Genomic DNA, 24,602 nt, shown 5'->3' with positions numbered 1-24,602 from the left:
ACCCCAATGAAATGCATTGTAGTGAATCGAAGCTTTTGAGGGTTACTAAAAGGAGAACTATAAATGGTGATAACAGACTTTAGTTACATTAGAATTCATTTGTTGATGGTACTATACTAATTTCAGGAATTGTGGTGTGTTCTAAGGTGATTTTACCCAGTGAAAAACCTTTTGCTGGGATATCATGAATCATGTTTGAGAGAAAACTATTTTCACATGCTTGTCCCATAGAGAAATTATAGGTAGTGCTGTAGAAAGAAAAATTAGGACATATTTCAAGTGTGATCTCAAATATCTTCCTGTTATAGTTCAACAGGAGCAGCCTGTCAGTTGATGCCTTTGTGTTCCACTGCAGCATCCCAGAGTGTTATAAAGAACAACTAGAGAGCTAACAGTCTTACTTATGACAAATTATGGCACACTTGAAGCCATCTTGATTGAAATAAACTGGTAACACTTAATACATTTAATTTAAAAAGGAACAAAATGAGAGGGTTCATTTTGCCATAGAAATTATGGTAAGCGCTGCAGAAAGAAAATGTAGGACATGTTTTAAGTGAGATCTCAAATCCTCTTCTATTTCATTAGAAAATGCTGACATGCAGACTGAAACAATCACTTTCAATTCCAGAAGTTGACTTCCAGTTAACTCCCTGGTGAGCAGTAGCTTTACTACAGTGATCTAATGAACAACTAGAGTGCTAATGTTCTGAATGTATGGCAAATATGTGACACATCTGAATGCCTTCTTAAGGGAATCAAAGTAAAAAAACTGAAAGCATTTCCTACTGAGGTGACGGAAGTAAATGAGAAAATTAGGAACCTTCATAACACATAAGTCTCCCAAGATGGCCACCAGAGAAAAAAGAGCCCAAACATAGCACAAATATCACCCAGATGTAGCCCACATATAGCCCAATGACAGAAGGGTGCAAAACACTTTTTATTTTTAGTTGTTCTGCAGTTTTATATAGTGCAAACTGATCAGGTATTGGAGCGTTACATCTTACTTGGACCCCTTATTGAGTATTTTGCACAAAATACATGAGATTGATCTTGCAAAACATTGAGCTTTACGATTCTGTTAACTTGAAGTTGCTTTGAACCGGGCTTTGTAACACCCATTTTTACCTACTGATTTTAATTAATTCTCACTGTATTGTATTAGGAAAGAGAATTTACTGTTTTTATGTACACTTTTATGATCTATGTTTCTAAATCAGATGGAATAAAGTTGAATGAATTCAATGGTAGGACGGAGGCGAGGATTATGCATATCTTTCCTCACTTTATTTGCATAGCAGTTCAAAGAAAACGTAACACAATAATCATTAAACAAAAGACTACACAACCCATGAACCATTAGGGGGGTAGTCTCCAATGCAGCTATAGTCCAATCATATCACAGTCCATTGTATATAATATTGTGACGTCCCTTCCACTTCCTTTTTCTTCACTGCTCGTCAGTTAAGTTCATTCCTTACATTCTTGGCTTAATCTGACGTTGTTGCTGTTTGTATAGTGGTTTCTTGACCACGTTACTAGCATTATTGCCTTGGTATTGTTTCATATTCCCCGCGCAGTATGTCTCTCTATATTATAAGTAACAACCGCGTCGCTCTTGAGCTCGCCGATATCGCGGTGCGGTTCGCCCCAAAAACAAGGGGAGTGAATGTGGACGGATGGGCTATATTATTGTTACGATTTGGGGGTTATACATGCCCCGTTGACTGTTCTGAGAACATTGGGCCCACCACTTTACCGATATTAGAAATAACCGTTTACTTAAAGGAGTACTGCCTAACAATTCCAATTGTTACTTATAATATAGAGAGACATAGAACTGGTCTGTACGTGAAACAAGGTTGCTTATACATTTTCTACATAAAGTCAGCAGAATTGAAGAGTAAAGAATTATACCTATGAACGGTTTTCACATAGCAATTGGAATTTTCCTAATCTCTATGAACATTGTGTTGGAACCTCAAGAGACTTTTGAGCCCTGAAGAAGTTTCGAACGGAACGAAACATATTGGCTGAGGCTTCTTTTTAAAGATTGAAAAATAAAGGGCTTAACCTTAACAAAATTGGAAGCATTTTGGACTTTAATTATTTGTGCACCATCCTTCTTTCCAAGTGTTTTATATACATATATATAGAGAGAGGGTGATGATAAGCGGATAGCATGAGCAATAGCAATGCACCGTGAGAAACCTAGGCATACCGTGCTCTCTGTGAAATAGTAGGAAAATATCAGAGTGTCAGAAGAAATAATTATTAGTAATAAAGAAATGCAAAGAGCGAAGGCCTGATCATCCTACAAGTTAAAAAGTCCTGCAATCTGTGCTTGAATGCCTTCAAAACCAAATCTGCAAATAATATCTCTCATGTCTACCTTGCCAGAAAGTCGGTCTCAGTGTCTGAATAGAAATCTTCAGCCTCCGCTGTGCTTAATCCCGGAAAAATATGTAAATCACGTCTCTGTACGGGGACAATCAAATAATCTAATGTGTTTCAATTCCATCACTTTCAGGGACTATATCAACAATTCCACTGCATCGTTTTTGTTTTTGTTTGGCTTTCCTTGCCCAGATGCAGGTGGATTATTAGGGAAAACCCCCTTGTTTGGTAAAAAATTAAGGATTTTAAGGGCATTTGCTCTGTGCTCATACCCTCTGCTATCATGTTTTCTCCAGAAGACCATTTTTACTCCTCTTACCAGGAAGTGGAGGAGGAATGGCCCTTCAACTTCTCCCTCCAGCAGTGGACCAAGCCCTCTCTCTGGCTATTTCTAGGGTGCTGGCTCCTCTTAGGGATCAGGTTGATAGGCTGACGAAAAGCATCCCTGGGGTGTTCAGTGACCCATATTTAGTGGTGGTGGGTCCCAGTAGCTCCCAGATGGGGAATAAATGGTCCGTTAAGCATAACGTGGGGCACTTGGAAGGATTTGATAAACTTACAAGACCTTCCTCAAGAGTGCACAAACGCAAATACATGCACCCTGCCGGGAGGAGGAGCCTGAAGAAAATTGCGACGCTGTCACCACTATTGTAGATCCCGACGGCGGGTTTTCCTTAGAGGGAGAGGGTGTATCGGAGGATGATTTATCCTCCGATGAGGATAAGGACCCGGGGCGTCCCTAGCGTCCAGTGTCCCACTCTTCAAAGTCCCCGTTGGGGTCCGGGGTCCACTTGGACATGTTCAAGCCTACCCAAATTTACCATCCTAGGTCGGTGGAGTGGACCTCTGATGCCAAAGTGGCAGAGAATGTGGTGGGGAAAATCCATCAACCCCTTGAAAGGGAGGTCAGGAATAGGATGAGGGAAGAATGCCCCAGGCCCTCACGGAAGGGAAAGGTGGCACACACGCCTGAAATTGAAGAGAAACTATGTACCATTTTTTCCAAGTATATGAGGGATCCCAAGAAAGGAATTGATCCGTCTTGAACGTGGCAGTGCCCTTGACCCAAATTATTCACTTGGCAGAGCGTTCAAAAGAGTCAGGATCCCCTTTGTCCACAGATATTGTGGCTGATTGGGTGCACTACCCTAAACCCTAAAACACTACCCCCTCCACTACCCACACACCACTGCACTACCCTAACCCTAAAACACTACCCCCAGCATGACACCCTACACCACTCAAACATAACTGCACTATCCTAAACCCTAAAACACTAGCACCAGCATGACTCCCTAAACTACCCAAACACCACTGCACTACCCTAAATCTACCCAAGAACAACCCGCTACACTACAGAAATACCATTGCACTACCCTAAACCCTAAAACATTACCCCCAGCATGACCCCCATTACTACACAAACAACACTGCACTGCCTTAAACCCTAAAACACTATCCCAGCATGACCCCCTACACTACACAAACACCACTGCACTACCCTAAACCCTAAATCTTCCCCCAGCATAAACCCCTACACTACACAAACACCACTACACTCCCCTAAACTCTAAAACACTATCCCCAGAACGACCCCCCTCTTTACCTAAACACAACTGCACTACAATGAACCCTAAAACACTATCCCCAGCACAACCCCTTTCACTACCCACGCACACCTGCACCACCCTAAACCCAACACTACCCCCAGCACAACCCCCTACACTACCCAAACACCGCTGCATGACCCTAAACCCTAAAACACAACCCATTCACTACACAAACACCACTGCACCAACCTAAACCCTAAAACACTAGAACCCAGCATGACCACCTACAGTACACAAACACCACTGCATTAGCCTAAACCCTAAAACACTACCCCATATACTACACAAACACCAATGCACTACCCTAAACCCTAAACCACTACCCAGAGCACGACCCCCTACACTACACAAACACCACTGCACTAGCATAAACCCAAAACACTACCCCAGCACTACCCCCTACACTACACAAACACCAACGGACAACCCTAAACCCTAAAACACTACCCCCGGCACGACTCCCTACACTACCCAAACACCACTGCACTACACTAAGCCCTAAATCTACCCCCAGCATGACCTCCCACACTATACAAACACCACTGCCCTACACTAAACCCTAAAACACTACCCCCAGCACAACCCCCTACACTACCCAAACACCATGGTTTGCAGACATCTAGGACAGGTGTCAGCAGCTCCAGCATGCATTCTAGTGATTCCGCAAAGGGATAAGTTGGTCAGGTGTAGATAGTTCACCCTCATAAACCGAAACCTCTCGTTCCGGGAAACAATGTACGTATATTTCAAAATGTTCTCCCACATACTATCTGTGACTTCAATTCTAATTGTTTCTTTCTACCTTTCTTATTGAGCTTAACAATACCCAAAAGCAGAAAAGCAACTAACGACCCAAGGATAGATACCACCATTTCCGATTTATCCCGACCTTTCGGGTCACCTAGCCTGCGCACTGGCCAGATCAGTTGGGCAGCCAGGTAATATGACTCCATTACGGACAGCCCTATTCCTCTAACTTGCAATGAGAGCATGCCCGGCTGATGCCCGGTGGAGCTGCTAGAAAGCTATAGAGGAGATTGGCCCTGGTTTCCCCCCTCTGCCATCACCTACCCAGCCGGACATTGGGCACAGTCCTCCTCGTCTCCCCGCTGTGTGTCGTCCTTCCTCCCCCTCCTTCCGACAAACTACTTTAAAATTGTTTTTTGCCTGTGTTTTTACTATGCTCTTGTAACAGATGTACTTTGTATCTTGTAACTCAATGTTCCTCATGTAAAGCGCTCGGATACCTCCGGGTCTAGCCAGTGCTATATAAAACTCTTCAAGTAAATAAATAAATAGACCCCCTTCACTACCCAACCACAACTGCATCACCCTAAACCCAACAACACTACCCCAGCACGACCCCTTACACTACCCAAACACCACTGCAGGACCCTAAAGTTTAAACCCTAAAACACGACCCCCTACATCATACACACCACTGCACCACCCTAAACCCTAATACACTATAAACCAGCATGACTACCTACAGTACACAAACACCACTGCACTACCCTACACCCTAAAACACTACCCCCTACACTACACAAACACCACTGCACTACCCTAAACCCTAATACACTACCCCCAGCACAACCCCCTACACTACACAAACACCACTGCACTACCGTAAACCCAAAACACTACCCCAGCACTACCCCCTACACTACCCAAACACCACTGGACTACCCCAAACCCTAAAACACTACCCCCAGTATGACCTCCCACACTACACAAACACCACTACACTACCCTAAACCCTAAAACACTACCCCCAGCACGACCCCCTACACTACCCAAACACCACTGCACTACCCTAAACCCTAAAACTCTAACCCCAGCATGACCCCCTACACTACACAAACACGACTGCACTACCCTGAACCCTAAAACACTATTCACAGCATGACCCCATACACTACACAAACACCACTGCACTACCCTAAGCCCTAAAACACTATCCCCTACACTACACAAACACCACTGCACTACCCTAACCCCCTACACTATACAAATACCACAGCACTACTCTAAACCCTAAAACACTACCCCCAGCTCGACCCCCTCACAACACAAACACCACTGCACTACCCTAAACCCTAAAACACTACCCCAGCATGACGCCCTACGCTACCTAAACACCACTGCACTACCCTAAACCCTAAAACACTACCCCAGCACTACCCCTACACTACACAAACACCACTGCACTACCGTAAACCCTGAAATACTACCCCTACACTACCCAAACACCAATGCACTACCATAAACCCTAAAACACTACCCAGCATGACTCCCTACACTACTCAAACACCACTGCACTACCCTAAACCCTTAATCTACCCATGAGCATGACCCCTACACTACCCAAACACCACTGCACTACCCTAAACCATAAAACGCTACCCCCAGCACGGCACCCTACACTACACAAATACCACTGCACTACCCTAAACCCTAAAACACTACCCCCAGCATGACCCCCTACACTACTGCACTACCCTAAACCCTAAAACACTACCCCATCACGACCTCCTAGACTACCCAAACACCACTGCACTACCCTGAACCCTAAAACACTACCCCAGCACGCCCCCTACACTACCCAAACACCACTGCACTACCCTAAACAGTAGAAAAGAAACCCCCACCCCGTGCCCAATCCCCCTTACCTCTCACTCCTCGTGGTTCCTCTCTCCTCATGGTTCCTGCTTCACGTCGTCTCTGAGGGGCGGTGCACGTCGTTGTAGGAAACAGAACAGCCTCTGTTTCCTTACAACGACATGGATTGTCTACATGTTTTTTTAGAACGCATGGTCATTTACCTTTACACAAAATTCGTTGTAAAGGCATGTGTGGTAAATGACCATGTGTTCTAAAAAATGCGTAGTAATGACTTTGAGATGTACAATGCATGCGTGGTAATGCATGAGTTGTAATGGTATAGCAAAGTAAAAAAGTTGTTGTAATGACTGTTTACCTATCGAAGCTGGCCCCTGTTCTTCAGTGAGATGTTTATTTGATTAACTAGGAGGAAGGAATGTGTTTTGTTTACCGAAAAGTGCATTCCTGACTGTTGTATTGTGAAAGTGTCCGCGTGGCCTGGTTTCACTTCTGGTGAGAGAGTGGAAGAGTCTGTTTGGATCTAAAGCTGTTCTGTTGTAAGACGGTGCTAGCGCAACACATCATCAGAAAACATAGCTAATGGAAAGCGTCCTCACTGAAGGGTGGTGCAGTGCCATGAGAGGTCAACGAGTGTGCGTCCCACCGCAGTATGACCGTACCGCGTGACCCATATGCCGCCTCAAGGGTACAGGAGGCAGAAGTGGCATCACAGGTCCTCTTGAAGACCGTTGTAGCACTAATTCTACATTTTTATACTAGGGCATTTTAACTTAATTGTTCCTGTCAGATACAAAGAGAAGATCCTGTGTTATTCAGTGCCCTTGTTATTTTTTTTGTGGGTTATGGTGCTTGTCACTTCGCTGCTCCACCGGTGCACACGACTGGGCACCCCACCTCCTGTGCCATCTGCAGGGCCTCTGCCCTCAGATCACTGGTTTCGGTTTCTGGAGTAGCAACATAAACAGTTGCTCACACAGGACTAGCCTGAACACTTAAGTGAATATCCCCTGCACCAGTATTCCACAGAAATTCTTTCCTAGCTCTCCCACATCAACGAGGACGTCATAATAGCACGGTTCCGCTCGCGACACCGTATGACGTCATCAGAGCCATAAGAGGACCTCGTCGGCATGCTGACGTCAGTTCCAGCTATTTTTTCCGTGCCACTGAGGCAAAAAGGCGGACCGAGACATTTTCACATGTATACATAGTATAATAAATATATATATATATATCCACTGAAAAAAACGTAGATTTCAGGGGCGTTATAGTTAGTTGGACATTTCACTCGTACAAAACCATAGAAATCCCCCTGTTATAGTTAGTGTAGCTAACTATAACTTGCGGGCCTGCAATGCAGTGCTGATTATGTCACATATTACATCACTCATGACATGGTCAGTGATATCACTCTTGACATCACTGATGACATCTCATGACTCGCTCACCAAGTCACAAGAAAAAGGGAGAAAGAAAGTGAAAATTGAAGAAAAGGGTGCAGGATAGAAACACCCTACCCCCCTAGGCCTGCTCAGGGGGTCCCACAAGGATTAAAACATTTTTAATGGAGTATGGGCTCCATTAAAAAATATATAATTCATATATACCATAGAAATTCCCCCGTTATAGTTAGTTCAGCTAACTATAACTCGGGCACCCGCAATGAACTGCTGATGACATCACATATTATATCACTCATGACATGGTCGGGGGCGCGAGTTATAGTTAGCTGAACTAACTATAACTGCTGAATTTCACTGGTTTTATACGAGTGAAATATCCAACTAACTATAACGTCCCTGAAACCTGTGGTTATTTCAGTGAAGATATATATATATATATATATATAGCGATTGAAATGGGCACCGGAACATTTATGCAAATGGGTTTTTCAAAATATCCATGTGCGAAGATCACAATCAGACATTGTTTAATTATTGTACATTTATGGGTTTGAAACAGTGAACCATTATGCATTCATTGTAGTGATAACTGAATGGTCATTTCACAGAGCACTTATTGTATGTGTAGATATGAGCATCGACATTTTACTGGGACAGGCAGTATTGTACAGAAGTCAACAGTTTAACATCTCTGCAAGTTCTGCCGTAGTCTGGTTCTAGGCAGTATTCGTGGAAAATGGGGTTGATGATTTTTTGTGGCACAGTTGTGCAGTGAAAAACCATAAAACACCATCTTAAATTACAATTTTATATTTGTGTGATATTTTTGATGCAATATTTTTGTCATTCCCATTATAAGTATAAGAACTTGATATTATAGTAAACAATATTTCTGAAATTATATGTGTTTCTCTCAATATTTTGGGCACGATAAGCTATCAGACAACCCTCTCCTGACTGCATTGCACGATACGCAGTAGTAGGCATGCCATACACTATTACTGTGAGGTATCCTTGTAGCAAAGCCCAGTGTATTTCCTTTTAAATGAAGAAGGTACTTGAATATGCATTTACTTCTCCACCCTACCTCCTCAGATGGTACAAAAGCAGTGACAATCAGCATGTTTGTGAATACCACATGGTAGTGAAACCTTTTAAGAGTTAGGGGTACATTTATCAAGAAAGGGCAGCACAATAAGCCACCTTGCTGCGCTCCGTGAAAAGGAATGGGAAGTAATGCACAGTATTTAACATTATATGGCACATTCCTGTATTTTCCTTGCAATGGTGCACAATGTGCTGCCTAGTGGCAACGCAGGCACCCATGCACCATGGTGCAAGGGTGCCTGATTTGAAAGTAGGAATATTTTTGTGCAGGAAGGGACACCTTTCGGCACAAAAAAAATCCTCTGAGGCATTTTTCTGTTTCTATGTGTGATGCAGAATGCAGCACGCATAGAAATATGAAAAACAAGGAGAAATAAAGATATATTTCTCTGGTTAAAGCTCACTTGGGGTATGCATAGGATTTTGACGCAATCCCAGGTCTACCAGTTATGGTAAATCTGGGAATGCGCCAAAATCTCGGGGTGAATGTGTGGGATAACCCAGGCTCCACCCATGGAATGCCTCTCTGGGGCAGAGTAGTGCAACGAAGAGATTTGTGGAGCGTTACTCTTGATTTTCCAAGCGTGCAAGTCTACGTAAGATGGCCTTGTGTGGCCTGATAAATCTAAGTTAGTAGTTGCGTCGCCCATGCGGCCCGTGCATGGACCAGTGGATATATACATCTTTGATAAATATGCCCTTATATGCCTCGGCAAAAGGTATATGATATGCCCTAATGTAGTTTGGGAACAGCCTTCTGTGACACAAACCCTATCTTTTTAGAAAGTGAATATGAGACAAGAAAAACATTTGGGGCCTTATTTATGAAGGCCTTGCGCCGCCGGTGCGCCACTTTTACAATGGGAAAAAGTGGCTCACCGGCGGTGCAAGGCCTTCATAAATAAGGCCCTTGGTTCCACTTCCTTAGAACTGTATACTAAATACTGATAGGCCGTGCCACAGTAAAAATACCCACCACATGTTTTTCACTTCTGTTTACTACAGTAAGACCTGACCATAGTTAAATCTAGGGGACACCTAATTGACTTGTGGTGTCAGTAGAAGTTGGAGTGCTGTCATGGGGTCTTTTTCACAATGACTTAACTTATAGAACCGTGCACATTCTTCCACTACCCTTCCCAACCCTGTCTCATAGTTGTCGCTTTTTATATTCAGGCTTGACAGCTCAACTGTCTACAAGATCAGCTGTTACCAACACACAAAGAATAAGCTTTCGTACAGGCTCACTCAGTCTTGATGGCCTGACCCGACAATGGACTTTCCGAAGTCTTGTAGGGTAGAACCTTAATTTTGAATTGCTTAACCTGCTGACAGCTTCTCTGTAATTAAGGCAGCTCTCAGTAGTTTTTCTCTTTTTAGCTTCATGGCAACAAAAGAGTAATTTAAGAATTTATAAAGTTGCACAGTGATGAATTGTGTGCCAGAAACATATGTGCATATTTTTCTAAAAAATGCAGTTTAATGAGGACGTTACGGATCAACTCTCCTACTACCTGCCTCCATTGAAACCTATAAACAACAGAAACAAGTGAGACAAATGTGTACAGATTGGAAAGGAACCTTCATTGTAGCCCTGTTTCCATTTCTATGACATAGAAGCAAAACTAGTATTATTATGAATTCTTCTTTGCCATTCAATATTCTTTTCACATGAAACAGAGCAAGACTCTAATGAAGGCCCCCTTGCTCTCCGACCAGTTGATTTGATGAAGCATAATGAACTCCTTAGAGAAGAACTTCAATTCACTTCCAGCCTGCAAGGTATGTCATGAGATTAGCTGGGAGTTTGCTATGTAAAGCAGACCTTCTCAAAAATACATATAATAAAATAGTTTGTGAATAGTCGTAAAACAAATCATATACCAACAGCCTTTCAAAAAATAAAGTTTAATTTAAAGCTCTATATTAGGGTTTTAAGTAAGATTAAAGCAACAGGGAGAGTAAAGTAATTTGAATACTAGTACTGCCAATAATATTGTAATGGTATTCAGGAATACCATGGAGCTAAGTGGTGTCAAATTGACTAAACAAACTAGAAGAGATCCATTCTTTATCAAATCTAAGAATGAAGGTGAAGTCCTCCCATATTTTGGACCCTAGAAGCTGTGTGAACACCCAAAGGGCAATATCTACGAACATTAAAATAATCTCTTGGAACATAGCCGGTCTTCAAAGTAAATTACCATTACCAGACTGGCATAGTTTCATAGACGGGTATGATTTATGTTTTTTCCAGGAGACGTGGAGCTTAGTGCCATTGCATAAACATGGCTACTCGTGCTTTTTCATACCTGCAATTACTCAAGGGCGTGGTCGTCCGTCAGGTGGGCTTATGGTCTGGGTGAACATTGCTCTTAACTGTAGGGTTACACATCATACTTGTTCCATCCCTGACTTAATGAGATTAACCCTGAGGGGGCTGACTGGAGGTACTACCATCAAACTTTTTAATGTTTATTCTAGAGGCATGTGGGGAGGAGCTAAGTCACTAATTATCTCTACATTATCTAACAAACTCCTTTTATGTCCAACTAGTGCCCCGGTTATGGTGGCAGGTGAACTTAATTGCACCTTCAAACCTTTGGCATCTGATGATTTCATTGGGACGGAGGAGGAAGATGTGAGATGAGGCATACCCCTCTAACACTTCCGCCAGTCAAGAGATGGACTCCGGTGGCCATCCAACTAAACGCCTTAGCATTAGAATTTGGACTAAGGGCCCTCAATGGGCGAACCACTTCAGATGTCTTAGGAGCTAATACATTTAATAGGGTTTCATGTCCCTCCAGAATCGATTACATAGTGGTCGACAAGAGAATCTGGAGCCAGGTGGTTGATATGATTATTATCCCGTCAATTGATAGTGACCACAATCCTCTTTCCTTGGTAATGATGGATGTTTGGCCTAGTGAGGCATCCCGCTCTAATAGTGGCCACATGATGTTAACCAAAGAAGTTATACCATCTAACTATAATTGGTTTCTCAAATGGCCAAAAGTTGCTATTAACGAGCGGAAAATGTTGGCCCTTGGTGAAATTCTGAGCACCCATACCCCTAAGTTGATCGAAGCATGCACAGAAAAGGAAGGGGTTCAAACTGTTGGGGATGTTTATACTAATACCATTGACAAGTTAAGCTCCCTTTTTATGAAACCATCTGTACCTAATAAATAAAAAACCCATGACCCGTCAGTCACCACAAGTATGGTACAATAGGGAGTGTAGATTAAAGAAGTCCTCTCTGGTCTCCGCAATAAAGAACCGCAATATTGGGGAGGATTACAGACGAACCATGGTTGATGCTAAGAGGGTGTGGGAGGAATCCCATTGGTTGGAATTGAAGGCGGCTAGCCTGTCTAAAAATGGTGATTTGTTCTGGAATTTGGTCAGGAGATTTAACAGCAATGACCCTGACCAGACTCCGAACCACATCACCAGTCAGGAATGGTACGAACACTTCAGAAAATTGTATGAAGGAGTTCGTAACCCAGGGTATAAAGTGATCTCTTGTTGTCAACTGTCTCTCCTTTTCCATGAGCCGTACCAACCAATAGCCGTCAGTGAGGTCGAGAGAGCCATAGATAAGATCATCCCGGCTAAGGCCCCGGGCCAGGACGGCATACCAGGCAACCTATACCGTTCTCGCCCAAGAGAATGGGCCATGTATTTTGCCCTCTTGATCAATGCCCTCTTGGCGGGGCATCTGTCCCCGCCTACTGGAAGGGGGCTGAGGTAATCCCCATCTTTAAGAAGGGTTCTAGGGGTGACCCAGCCAACTACCGCCCGATCAGTCTTATAGATGTCGGTCAGAAGGTGGTTGGCCGGGTACTCCTGGAGAGGATCCTCTCCTGGGTCGGGGAGAATAATATCTTATCAGACTATCAGGCAGGGTTCAGGGCCTGCACGAGTACGATCAACCAGGCCTTTAGGTTAGCCCTCCTACATTGGAAGGTGGTGACCATTGGCAAGGTCAGTCTTTACCTCGCCTTTATCGACCTAAAGACTGTCTTTGACCTGGTCCCACGAGACTGCCTCTGGCTGGTCTTACATGAGATGGGGATACCCCCGCCGATACAGAACCTTTTGGTGCGTATGCATGAGGGCAACTATGCCCGAATCAGGTGGAGTACACAGGGCCAAAAAACTGAGAAAATCCCAATCGAAAGAGGTGTTCGTCAGGGCTGTGTTATGGCCCCAACCCTTTTTTCTCTTTTTGTGAATGGGGTTATCTCTTATTTACTAGAAATAAATGCAGATGCCCCAGTCCTGGCGGATGATAAGGTGCTCGCTTTACTTTTTGCAGACGACACCTTACTAATTTCTAAAACTCCTGCAGGCTTGCAGAAATTGTTAAATAGGTTCCATTCGTTTTGCAATCTGAGGGGCCTGGTAATTAACACAACAAAGACCAAACTTCTCTTTTTTAACCCTAGTAGGCAGTCAAAGTCTATCCTTACACTAGATGGGGTGCCTTTAGAGTGCGTCAAAACATTCGATTACTTGGGCATCAGAATTTCAGATAAATTGTCCTGGAAACCTCATATTGAAAAAATGGCTCTGAACCTCAAGAGGGTTGTTGGAGCCATAGGTAGAGAGCATCGCTCCTCAAGTTCCAGGCCAATCGCTCCTGCCCTTGTGATCTATGCTGCCAAGGCCGTAGGCTCAGCACTATATAGTGCTGAGCTCTGGGGCTTTGAGAAAGCTGACGAAATGGTCAAGGCAGAAAAGATTTTTTTTTAGAGAGCTGGTCTCTTTGCCGCAAGGAACCCCCAACTAAGCGTCTGTTGAGCTACTTGGGACGTCGCTCATAGAAAGACCTTGCCATTTTACGTTCTCTGCTCTATTGGGCTCGTCTGCGGCGTACACCTGAGCTATCTAAATATGCCGACGGCCTAAGAGAAGTGATACACTTTGAGGGATCTCAAAAAATCAGCTTTCTCTCGAATATAAAAAAACTCCTTATAGAACTGGGTCTTAGAGAAGCTTGGGACTCTGAGATCCTACTGAGTAAGTTAGACATCAAGAGTGCCTACCGGGCTTGGGTTGACAGTCAGGAGAATAGTAACCATAGGCTAGGCAGGCTGACTGATGATTTTCGTCTATACAAACAGGCCCCGAGCTTAGAACCCTACCTCGACTTTATTCAGAAACCCAAAGACAGGGCTCTTTACAGTTAGTTTAGGTTAGGCACATTACCTGTCCGAGAATTCACTAGCAGTTGGAAACCCCCGTACCAGACCCAATCATCCTGTCCCCACTGTGATGAAGTAGTGGAAAGCGTCCCGCACCTTATGTTCGCCTGTACTGCCTATGTAAAGTAGAGGAAAAAAAGTTAGTTCCGGTTTGTTGCCAACTAGGAACCAGGAACCATTGTGAGGCCCTGAGAATATTACGCACAGATACTAACACTACTCTGGTCTGTGGGGTGGCCAAATTCCTCAGGTGGTCATGGGTGATCCACTTCAAAAAGTTATGTGTTGGATGAAGTTTTCCCCCAAACTGGGTTTTAACTCTGTATCAAAGCTCTGATCATTTAATTCAATCTTAAACAATATGTACTGTATATTTTTTCTTTTAATGATTTGATGGTAATTGATTTTATAACTATGTACTCTCCTCTTTCTGGATGAATTGCTTTTTACTGATTGTATAAGAGGGGAATACGTTTTATCCTGTTGTGTTTTAAATTTTGTTTTTAATTTTTTTTAAAAAACAACTTGGAAAATGCTTTTATGATATTTTTATATCGAAATAAAGCTTTGATGATGATGATGATGAAGGTGAAGGGGCAAATAATAAACAATTGGTGCTTAAGCATTTCCAGCATGATACTTTGAGGATTTTCTACAGGGAAATAGAGTGAACATATCGGGATGTTTTCTAAATATGGAGCTCTACATTTATGGAGGAGTAAAGTCGCAGCATTTTTTTTGGCTTTCTCCAATGCCCTTTCCTCGAGGAGATGTAGAGACCACCATATGTAGATAATAGATTTGTTCTGTTTGGCAACATGGTCAGTTTTACATAGAAATAGAGTATCAGGATCTTGCAAGAATCAGATCTCATGGTGTTAGATTTATTCTTGCAATGAGGGGAGTTCAACATATTTGATGTAATAGTGATGCAGTGGATTGATTTTCTGTAGGAATACTTTAGATTCTGACAATTGACTGATCACAGCAACTTCCGTGGAGCTCTAGATGGACTCGATTGGAAACCCATACTCTGATCACTAGGGGGTCTATTATAATGGCGGGATGATCCCCACCTCCCATATGGCGGTGGCGATCCGCCCGTCATTATACTCTGCCCGCATGCAATTTACCCCCTGGATGATTATGTTGGCGGAGGTACCGTGGCGGACGGGAAGACCGTCCGCCACTTTTCCGCCCAGTCGATGAGTTGATTGGGCGAAAAAGGTTTGAATATAGTGCCGGTGTCTGTTAGACACCGCCATCCATATTATAATGCATGCGGGGAACAGCCTTTCTGTGGCGGTAAAAGGCATGCAGATTTCTCAAATTGGGGCCCATTGCAGGCCCCCAGGATGTTGGAGGGGTGGGTGGCACATGGGGGGTCCCTATGGCACCTCGGTGCATAGGCACGGACAAAGTGGCAGGCACACCGCGGTGCCTGTCATCTTGTGCATGCCAATGCACAACGTGCATTTCCAGCATTGTGGCGGGCAGTGCTGTGCTGTGGCGGCATCCTAATTGCCCGTGTAGGACTCCCACACCCCTGGCGTCCGGTCCCAGCACCCCTAGGATGGAGATTGAGTGAATCTGAGCAGGGATGTAGTGAGCCTGCTAAACTACCAAAACAAAAGGTCATGTAATTGACCTGACCCATGTAGTGTGAGGTGTATTGCAGGGTATTCAGATAGAATATATCAAGCTGTAAATGTCGACTTACACAAATATCGAGTTGTAAATATCGGGACATAGAAATATAGACAGCAAGAATATCGAGGTCAATAATATGGAATTTAAGGTAAGAAATATAGTTTATAAAAATATACAAGTCATTAATATCTTTTGCAAAAATATAGTTGATTTAAATATCGATTTTTTTAAATAAGGTTTTGTATTTTTGTTTATATTTTCTTTTTAATGTTTTATTTATTCTTATACCTGGTACATTACAATAGACATATCAATACAATACAAAATTTCATATAATCGATAAAGTAGTACAAACATACTTAATCATTAGAGAATCGGCAGAAATACATAATATATAAATATATGATTAATATGATAAGATAAAATCAGGGGTACCCTAACTGGAGGACTCCTTCCAGACAGCAAGGGGAGCCCAGATGCGGAAGCACATCTCCCTGATCCTCCTACTTCTCCGATTATAAAGAGAGGACTCAATGTTATGAATACCCATAAGCCTAGCTAGCCACATCTGGAAGGTAGGTGCTGCCCTGTCCTTCCTTCCTGCCGCCACCAAGATCCGAAGGACTGTCACACATATGAACACAAAGGCCTCCTTATCACTGTCAAGGGCTAGATTACTATCGGAACCCGATATCATAAGAGTAGGGGATAGGATGATCTTGGTACCTAGCAGCCCCTCCCAGAACTTCTCGATCTCAGGGCAGATTCCCTTTAATTTTTCGCAGTGATAAAACATGTGGATCAGGTTAGCCAGCCCTTCCTGGCATCTTGGGCATTTGTCATCCTCCCTTTTACCCCATTGGAATAAATTAGCAGGGGTGAAGTACAAATTAAAGAGTACTTTATATTGTTGTGCTCTTAAATTTGTGGAGCGAAACAATTTGCCCACAAGTTGAATAGCTTTATCTAAATAAAGATCAGGATCCCCCAGTTTCCCCATCCAAGAAGTCTCACATTCATCCATATCATCTTGTACCAGATTGATTAAGGATTAATAAATCACTTTAATTCTAGCTCCACCTTCTAATAGATAGTCTAATGCCCAAAGGTGTTTGGTAAATCTGGAGGTATTTAAACCCATGATTGGATGGAACACCACATTTACATTGGATAGCAGAGAAACTCAGTAGATTATCCATATCCATATCAAAAATATCACCTACTCTTCTAATTCCTCGTTGCTCCCAAACATTCCCCATCCCATCATTACTAAACTGCGGGAAAATGCTAGAATTCCACAATGGCGTATAATAATTAATTTTCAGAATTACCAATACTTTCTGGGCAGCTTTCCATATTCTCCAGATTCCATCCAATACCTTATACCAAGTTTTCCTGTAGTACCATCACTCTGTTCTACATAGCAAAAGACCATAAGCATCTCTACCAATGAGCAGTTCAAAAATGGATGGAGGATTACCCCTTCCATGAGAAGACTCGCTGGTATTAACAGCAGGATCAAATAATATCGCCATCTGGCTCAGAAAACAGGCCCAATGGTAAAATCTAATGTTACGGACTGCTAACCCTCCTCTTTCTTGTGGAAGCTATAGATACCTCATAGATCTTCTGATTTTCCCGTAGTGACAGATAGAATTCTCAAATACTGACTCTATATTCTTTATCCAACCCTCTCCTACCACAAAAGGGATCAAACGAAAGAGATATAGAATTTTAGGGAGCATAGTCATCTTCAAAACATTGGCTCGACCTATTATAGATAGATAGATGGTATCTATTCTTTTTAACTGCTACACAATAGATGCAACCAGTGGAGTAAAATTCTCTTCAATAATTAGATTAATTACCGGTGTTATCCTGACCCCTAACTAGATTGCCGAGTCAACATAACTCCCATCGTATCTTTCCACATTATCAGTGCAAACTATTTGGGTTTTATTTTCATTCAGGCAATAACCCAAATAACCACCATAATCCCTAGCCATACGCGCGAGAGCTATCATTGCCGCAGCTGGATCTGTGGTGATTATAGCCAGATCATCGGCATAGGCCAAACGTTTAGTCTAATGGCCCTTACACACTACTGGTTTGATAGCCTCGCAGCCTAAAATCCTACGAATCAGCGGATCGATGTAGAGGGCTATAAGAATTGGAGAACAGGGGCAGCCCTGCCGAGTTCCACGAGAAATTAAAAAAAATTCCGAGCTGCCCTGCATCAACGGAATCCTAGCCCTGGGTTCGGCATACATAGCTTTAACGACTCTTGTTATCTTAGGGCCAATGCCCCTCCATTCCAATATCCCCCATAGAAATGTCCACGTTACGTGGTCAAAGGCCTTCTCGGCATCTAGAAGGTTCATTGCCATCCGTCCCCCCGCAGCAGCATGCACGAAAAATAGAGTGATGACCCGTCTAATATGATCTGTTGTTCCTCGACCTGGGATAAACCCATGCTGCCACGGAGACACCAACCCGGCAATGACCCCTCCTAGCCTTATGGCCAAGACCTTAGCATATATATTAGTATGAGAATTTATGAGGGATATTGGTCGGTAAGCTCCGGGGTCCTCCATAGGCTTGCCCTTTTTGTGAAACACAATTATGTTTGTCTCTTTCCATGAGTTCGGGGTGTCCTTGGTATAGATTATGCCATTGAATAAATCTACCATCATGAGTGCTATAATATCCTTAGACACTTATATAGTTCAAGTGGTATACCATCTGGTCCAACGGCTTTCCCTGACACTAGAGCCTGTATTGCTTTAACTACTTCCTCCCGTGAGAGATCTTCATCTAGTGCCAGTCTATCCTGCTCAGCCAATTTAGGACCCAGATCGTCACACATTGAGCTAGAAAAGTCTGTCCTAGCCTCCTCTTTATATAGAGCCTGATAATAATTCTTAAAAAACATTTCGAATCTCCTCTGGATCTGAATAGTCCTGGCCCCCCTCATGAATGCTTTAATAGCATTCCTGCTACCCTCCTGCTTGATCCTTAAAGCCAAAAGTTTCCCCGCCTGCTCCCCAATTTCATACATCATTCCCCTATGTATTTGATATTCATCAGCTGCTCTTTGAGCTATCAGTTTGTTTAACTCAGCTTTAATAACCAAAACTTTCTGTTGGCTCTCAGCAACCTCCTGCCCCCCAGCTACATCCCTAACATGTAATTCTTCTGCCTCTGCCAGTTGAGTCAGGAGGTTCTCATTCTGGGCCTTAGCCTCTCTCCTCAACCTGGTGGAATAGCTAATTATCTCCCCTATACCATATTTTGGGATGTGCTGCAGTGATTAGTATCAAAAAAGTTTTGAGCCCAACTCTTTAAATGTTTGATGAATTTGCTGTCGGCTAGCAGTCTTCTCTCAAAGGTCCACCTTTAAGGAAGCCTAGGTACAATATCAATATCACATCGTGGGATTAATGGATTGTGGTCAGAGATGATTTTCGGTAGCTTTCTAATTCCTGTTATGCTTGCCTCCATAACTGAAATAAAAAAATAATAATAATAAAAATAATTTGGAGAATTTTTTAAAGGAACAAGAGAAATACATAAACCCAGGGTTGTTAGGCTCCTTTTCCCACACACATCCAAAGGCCCGTGGGTTTTAATCAATGAGCCCACAGCTCGAAATACCCTAGTCTTGCGGACCTGATATGGGGTGTTCATACACACCTCTGCAAAATCTGCTGCAATATTAAAATCCCCACAGACTACAAGGGGGCTTGGCCAATTCACTAGTTCTAACTCTATATTATCAAAGATTTCCGGGTCATCCTGATTGGATCCATATATAGTGCATACTGTAAAACCCGGCTCAAGTTCAACCAATACCCACCAACCATGTATATCTGCCAGATGACGTCTGCCCCCCCCCAAACACGTCTTGGCCATTATAGCCACTCCTCTAATATTAGATGTTTGTGTGGAGCATCGAAACAAAAAATACCCTCTTATATTAAGCAGATGCTTCTTGGCCCATGGTAGGTGGGTCTCTTCTATACAGGCCACATCAATTTGATTCTATCTAACAAAATGGCCCATCCTCTGTCTTTTATCCCAATCGTTCAGGCCCCCAATATTAATGGAGCAGATCTTAAGCTTCCCCATTATATCTTTGTAATTTATCCCCTGTCCTTACTTTCCGCCAGTTCAAATACCTCCAAAACATTTCTTGAGTCCAACTGCACAAAGTATCGTACCAGGTACTTACATTTTTCCCCTTTTTTCTCCTTTCCCAGTGAAAAGCCCCCCCCACCTTTCCCGCCCCACCCTCCACCCTCCAACCAGCCCATCGCGACGCTCAGACCTAGATCTGTGCAAGTGATGCGCGCTGTACTAGGGTCTGGGCATTATTTTTAAACAACAAATAAACCCTAACGAGACCAAATAAAACCCTCTTAAGTGAGTATCCTAACAATCAAACACACTAAAACAACAACACATTCACCCCCCTCACCCCCTCACCCCCCTCCCCCCACCCCACAACTCCCTCTTCCTCAAATATTATTGCGGAACCCCAGTATTTAACTACTTAACCCCTCCAGCTTCATTTATCAAGAGAGTCCAGATACTCTTTTGCTTTTATCTCTGACGCATAATAGATCGTATTTCCCTGATTGATAATCATAAACTGGGCTGGATTAATAAAATACACTTGAACACCTTTCTCTTGAAGGGGCTTGATAAATTGCCTCAATCTCCAGCGCCTTTCCACTGTAGAGTGGCAAAAATCGGGCCGTACAAAGAATAAAACCCCTCGACTGGTTCTTTTAGATTCCGGCCTTGCTTTATCAGATATTGCTTGGCGTAGAATGAAGTTCCCAAAAAACACAAGTATAGCCCGGGTTTTATCACCTTCTTTTGCAGGTGTTCGTAATTTGAACTGCATACGGTGGGCCCTTTGTATCTCTTTTGACCAGTTCCACCAATTCAGTTCTGGGAAAGCTTCCTTGAAGAGATCAATTATATACGATCTGGTGTCGGACCCCTCCACCCCCTCCTGGATCCCCAACACCCTGAGGTTATTTCTTCTGTATCAATTTTCAAACTCTTCAAGTTTCCATTGTATATCCTTTATTTGTGCCCCCTGTGAATGTACCTGGGCCACCGCATTTGTTGCATCCAGTTCCGCCGCCACGATTCTTTCTTCCAGGTTTGTTACCCTATCCCCCATACTTGCGCATACTTTAGACAGTTTCGTCATAACCCCCTGCATCTTTCTCATCCTGCCTGAGTTTTCCTACAGTCTTGCTGTGATTTTTCCCTGTTCCCTTGTATGGCTTGAAGGAATGTATCCAGTGTGGTAACCCCCTCCGATTCCACCAGTGGCAATTTTCAAGGTAGCGTGTCGGAAAGTGGCAGAGCTGACGAATAATCCCATCTCAAATCCTTCTTCTCCCTGTCCTGGGGACCACTCTGTGTGGCCGTTTTTTTTCATTTTTTCGGTGGTAGATGGCATATTTTCGTCACTATTTTCAGGGTCGGATTCTAGGCTGCTGCCCACCTGAGATGAACTTAGCATGTCATTTGACCATTCTGCACCTTCTGATACCGAAAAGAAGCAGTCACTGGGATCTTTATCCTTATCTGCATCAGCCTTGTTTTGATCAGTTACAACAGGTACCTCAATCTCATTATTGACTTCAATGGTTTCAATGGTGGCACCTCTGGGGTGTTTGCTACTTTGAACATCTTTTTCACGGCCCGTTTCTAACTCACCCGGTTTCTTTCTGGCATTCATTATCTTAGTGCTACCATTATCAATAATGTTACCTCTTTGGCTCCCAGGTAGTTCCAAATGAACAGAATATTCTGGTAGGGGAGCTTCCCCTACTCTCCCAGAGATTATCTGCATTGGCGTTAGGACTAATACATTCTTGCCATCTTTATCGCCTTGCTCTTCAGCCCGAGAGCATATAGTCATAGCCCCTTGTGGCTGAGCTTGCGTATCTGTACCTTTAATGTTGCAGGCGTCTGAGCCATCCTGAGACCCCTCATGGAGAATCATTAGGCTCACCTCATTGACGCTCCGGGTAATCCCATTACCGGTACTTGACACCGGCACCCTGCTACACCTTGCGTGTTCTTTGTCCGATGGAGCAGATCCGCTACCGAATGACCCTCCGGGCGATTTTTGGTGATTGCTCCGCCCCTTCCTCTCCTAAGTGCTGGCGGTCTGGGGAGTGGATCTGTGGCTGGCGGCTGGGAAAGCCTTCCAAAATCGCGGCTTCTGACGCAACCTCCAAGCGGGTCTTTCGATATACTGCCGCCGCCGCCGCCGTCACCGTCACTTTGTGGAATTTGCCACCACCTTCGGTGCCATCGACATGCCGTCTTTTGCTAGTTGCACCAGAAACTGCAGCAAATACTCCTTGATGAGGAGCCTAATCAGGTACAGCTCTGTTTGTTTTAATCATCTTCTGCTGTGAGGGGATTGCATTGGGCTACGGGGGGGTCATGGGGGGGTATCACGGTGCTTTAATCTGCCCAGACAGTCTCAATCCTGACGTCTCTACTGGAACTCTGCCACAGCCAGCTAGCACCGCTAACGGCCTCATACGCAGCCGCCATCTTGCCTCGGTATCTCGCTAGCAACCCAATGTATGTGATGTAGGCTTTTTTGTATAAGTATTGTTTATGTTTTTAATATATGTGTTAAATTTTAAGTAATAAATTTTTCATTTTAAGTACATTTTGCGTTTTTTAATTCCTTAGTGGGTTGTGGGTTTACAGGGGAATAGGGTGGGAAGTAATTTAATTATATTGAATTCATGAATATTTTTTATTTAGTAATATTTATTTATTTGAGATTTTAGAGTGTTAATTGTGGGAAGTAATTTATTTGTAATTAATTATAAATTGGTTGTTAATTAACACTAATAATTAATTGGTATTTAATTATGGTAATTATGCCCTTTGATTTAGGGTTAGTTTGTGGGGTTTATAGGGGCACAGTGTGGGAAGTAAGTTATTTGTAATTGATTATTAATTAGTTGTTAATTAATGTTAATTAATTAATTGGTAATGTATTATGGTCATTGTGTAATATTTTTTAGGTGTGGGTTGTGGGCTTTGTAGGGGGGAAGTGTGGGATGTAATTTTTGATTAATTAATAATTAGTTGATAATTGATATTCATTTATTGTTTAAAAAATTAATTATGCAAATTGTGTAATTAATTTTAGATTTAGGTTGTGGGGTTTATAGGGGTAATGGGTGGGAAGTAAATTATGTTTACTTCATTAATAAGTAGTTGGTAATTTGTATTAATTAATTTATTGTAAATGAATTATGGAAATTGTGTAATTAATTTTAGGTGCGGGTTGTGGGGATAATTGGGGTAAAGTGTGAGAAGTAATTTATGCTCAATTAATTATAATTAGTTGTTGATTAATATTAATTATTTAATTGATATTTAATCAGGGTATTTGTTTATATTTTTTTGTATGTGGGTTTTACTGTTATAGGGGTAAAGTGTGGGGAGAAAATTAATTTTATTTACTTTGTATTTAGTTGCTAAATACTATTAGTTTATTTATTGAAAAAAAGTTTTAATTGTGTATTTAATTTTTTTACAGTTTCATTTTAGCTGTGGGTTGTGGGGATTATAGGGGTAAAGTACAGGAAGTCAATGATTTTTATGTTTTAATTTGTTTTTTAATTAATAATATTTCTTTAATTGGTTATTAATTATGTTATTTAAAGAAGTACATTTTGTTGTCAAATTTGGATGTGGGTTTTGAATTGTGTGGTGTTATAGGGTAGGAAATAAAAAAAGTAGATTTATGTAATAATTATTTTTTGTTTCTAAATAACTTCTAATTAAACATATTTATTTGTTTGGATTTTTTTTAAATGTAATATAATATTTGTAGGTATTTGTCATATGTATTTAACATTATGATATGTTTTTTTTTTATTTTGTTAATATTAAATATATTATATCTTAATTGTTAACATATTGATATATTTTTTAATGTATTTTATGTTAAAAATATTTCTGTTGTTAATATTTTGCTTGTTTTTAATTTTGAAATGACTGGGTTGAGAGTATGCATTGTTACTCCTCCACAATCCAACACTTTCCCTACTGTTGCACTCACTGGATTGGGAATAGTAATTTTTACCCCTCAGCTACTGAACACTTTCCCTACTGTTGCACTGACTCGAGTGGGAAATGTTAGTTTGAAGATTTTTAAATAGTTTAATGCTTTAATTCATAATAGATTTTTTTATTAGATTTGATATATTTATATATGTGGTCAAGGCAATTGGTGCCGAAATGTCTCGCAGCGTCATTTTGGAATAAAGGACTTTATTACCAGACATCTCCCTGTGTCGGTGTCCGGTTTATATATTTATATATATATATATATATATATATATATATATTACCTACTGGCGGTCGCCAGTGGGTATATATAGTTAGGATTTTTTCTCTATGGGATTTTTGAAAATTCTATGTCTAATAACTTTGGCGTTTGTGGACTGGATTGGCTGAAATTTTCAGGAAAATGGCACATTTTGTTTCTGAGCAGCCCCTGAAAATTGGGGGGGGTTTCGTCCAGGGGGGGT

The sequence above is a fragment of the Lissotriton helveticus genome, chromosome 11 (genome assembly GCF_964261635.1).
Source record: "Lissotriton helveticus chromosome 11, aLisHel1.1, whole genome shotgun sequence".
Taxonomy (NCBI): Eukaryota; Metazoa; Chordata; class Amphibia; order Caudata; family Salamandridae; genus Lissotriton; species Lissotriton helveticus.
The sequence above is the reverse complement of the archived record's forward strand: the minus strand, read 5'-3'. Positions refer to the sequence as shown.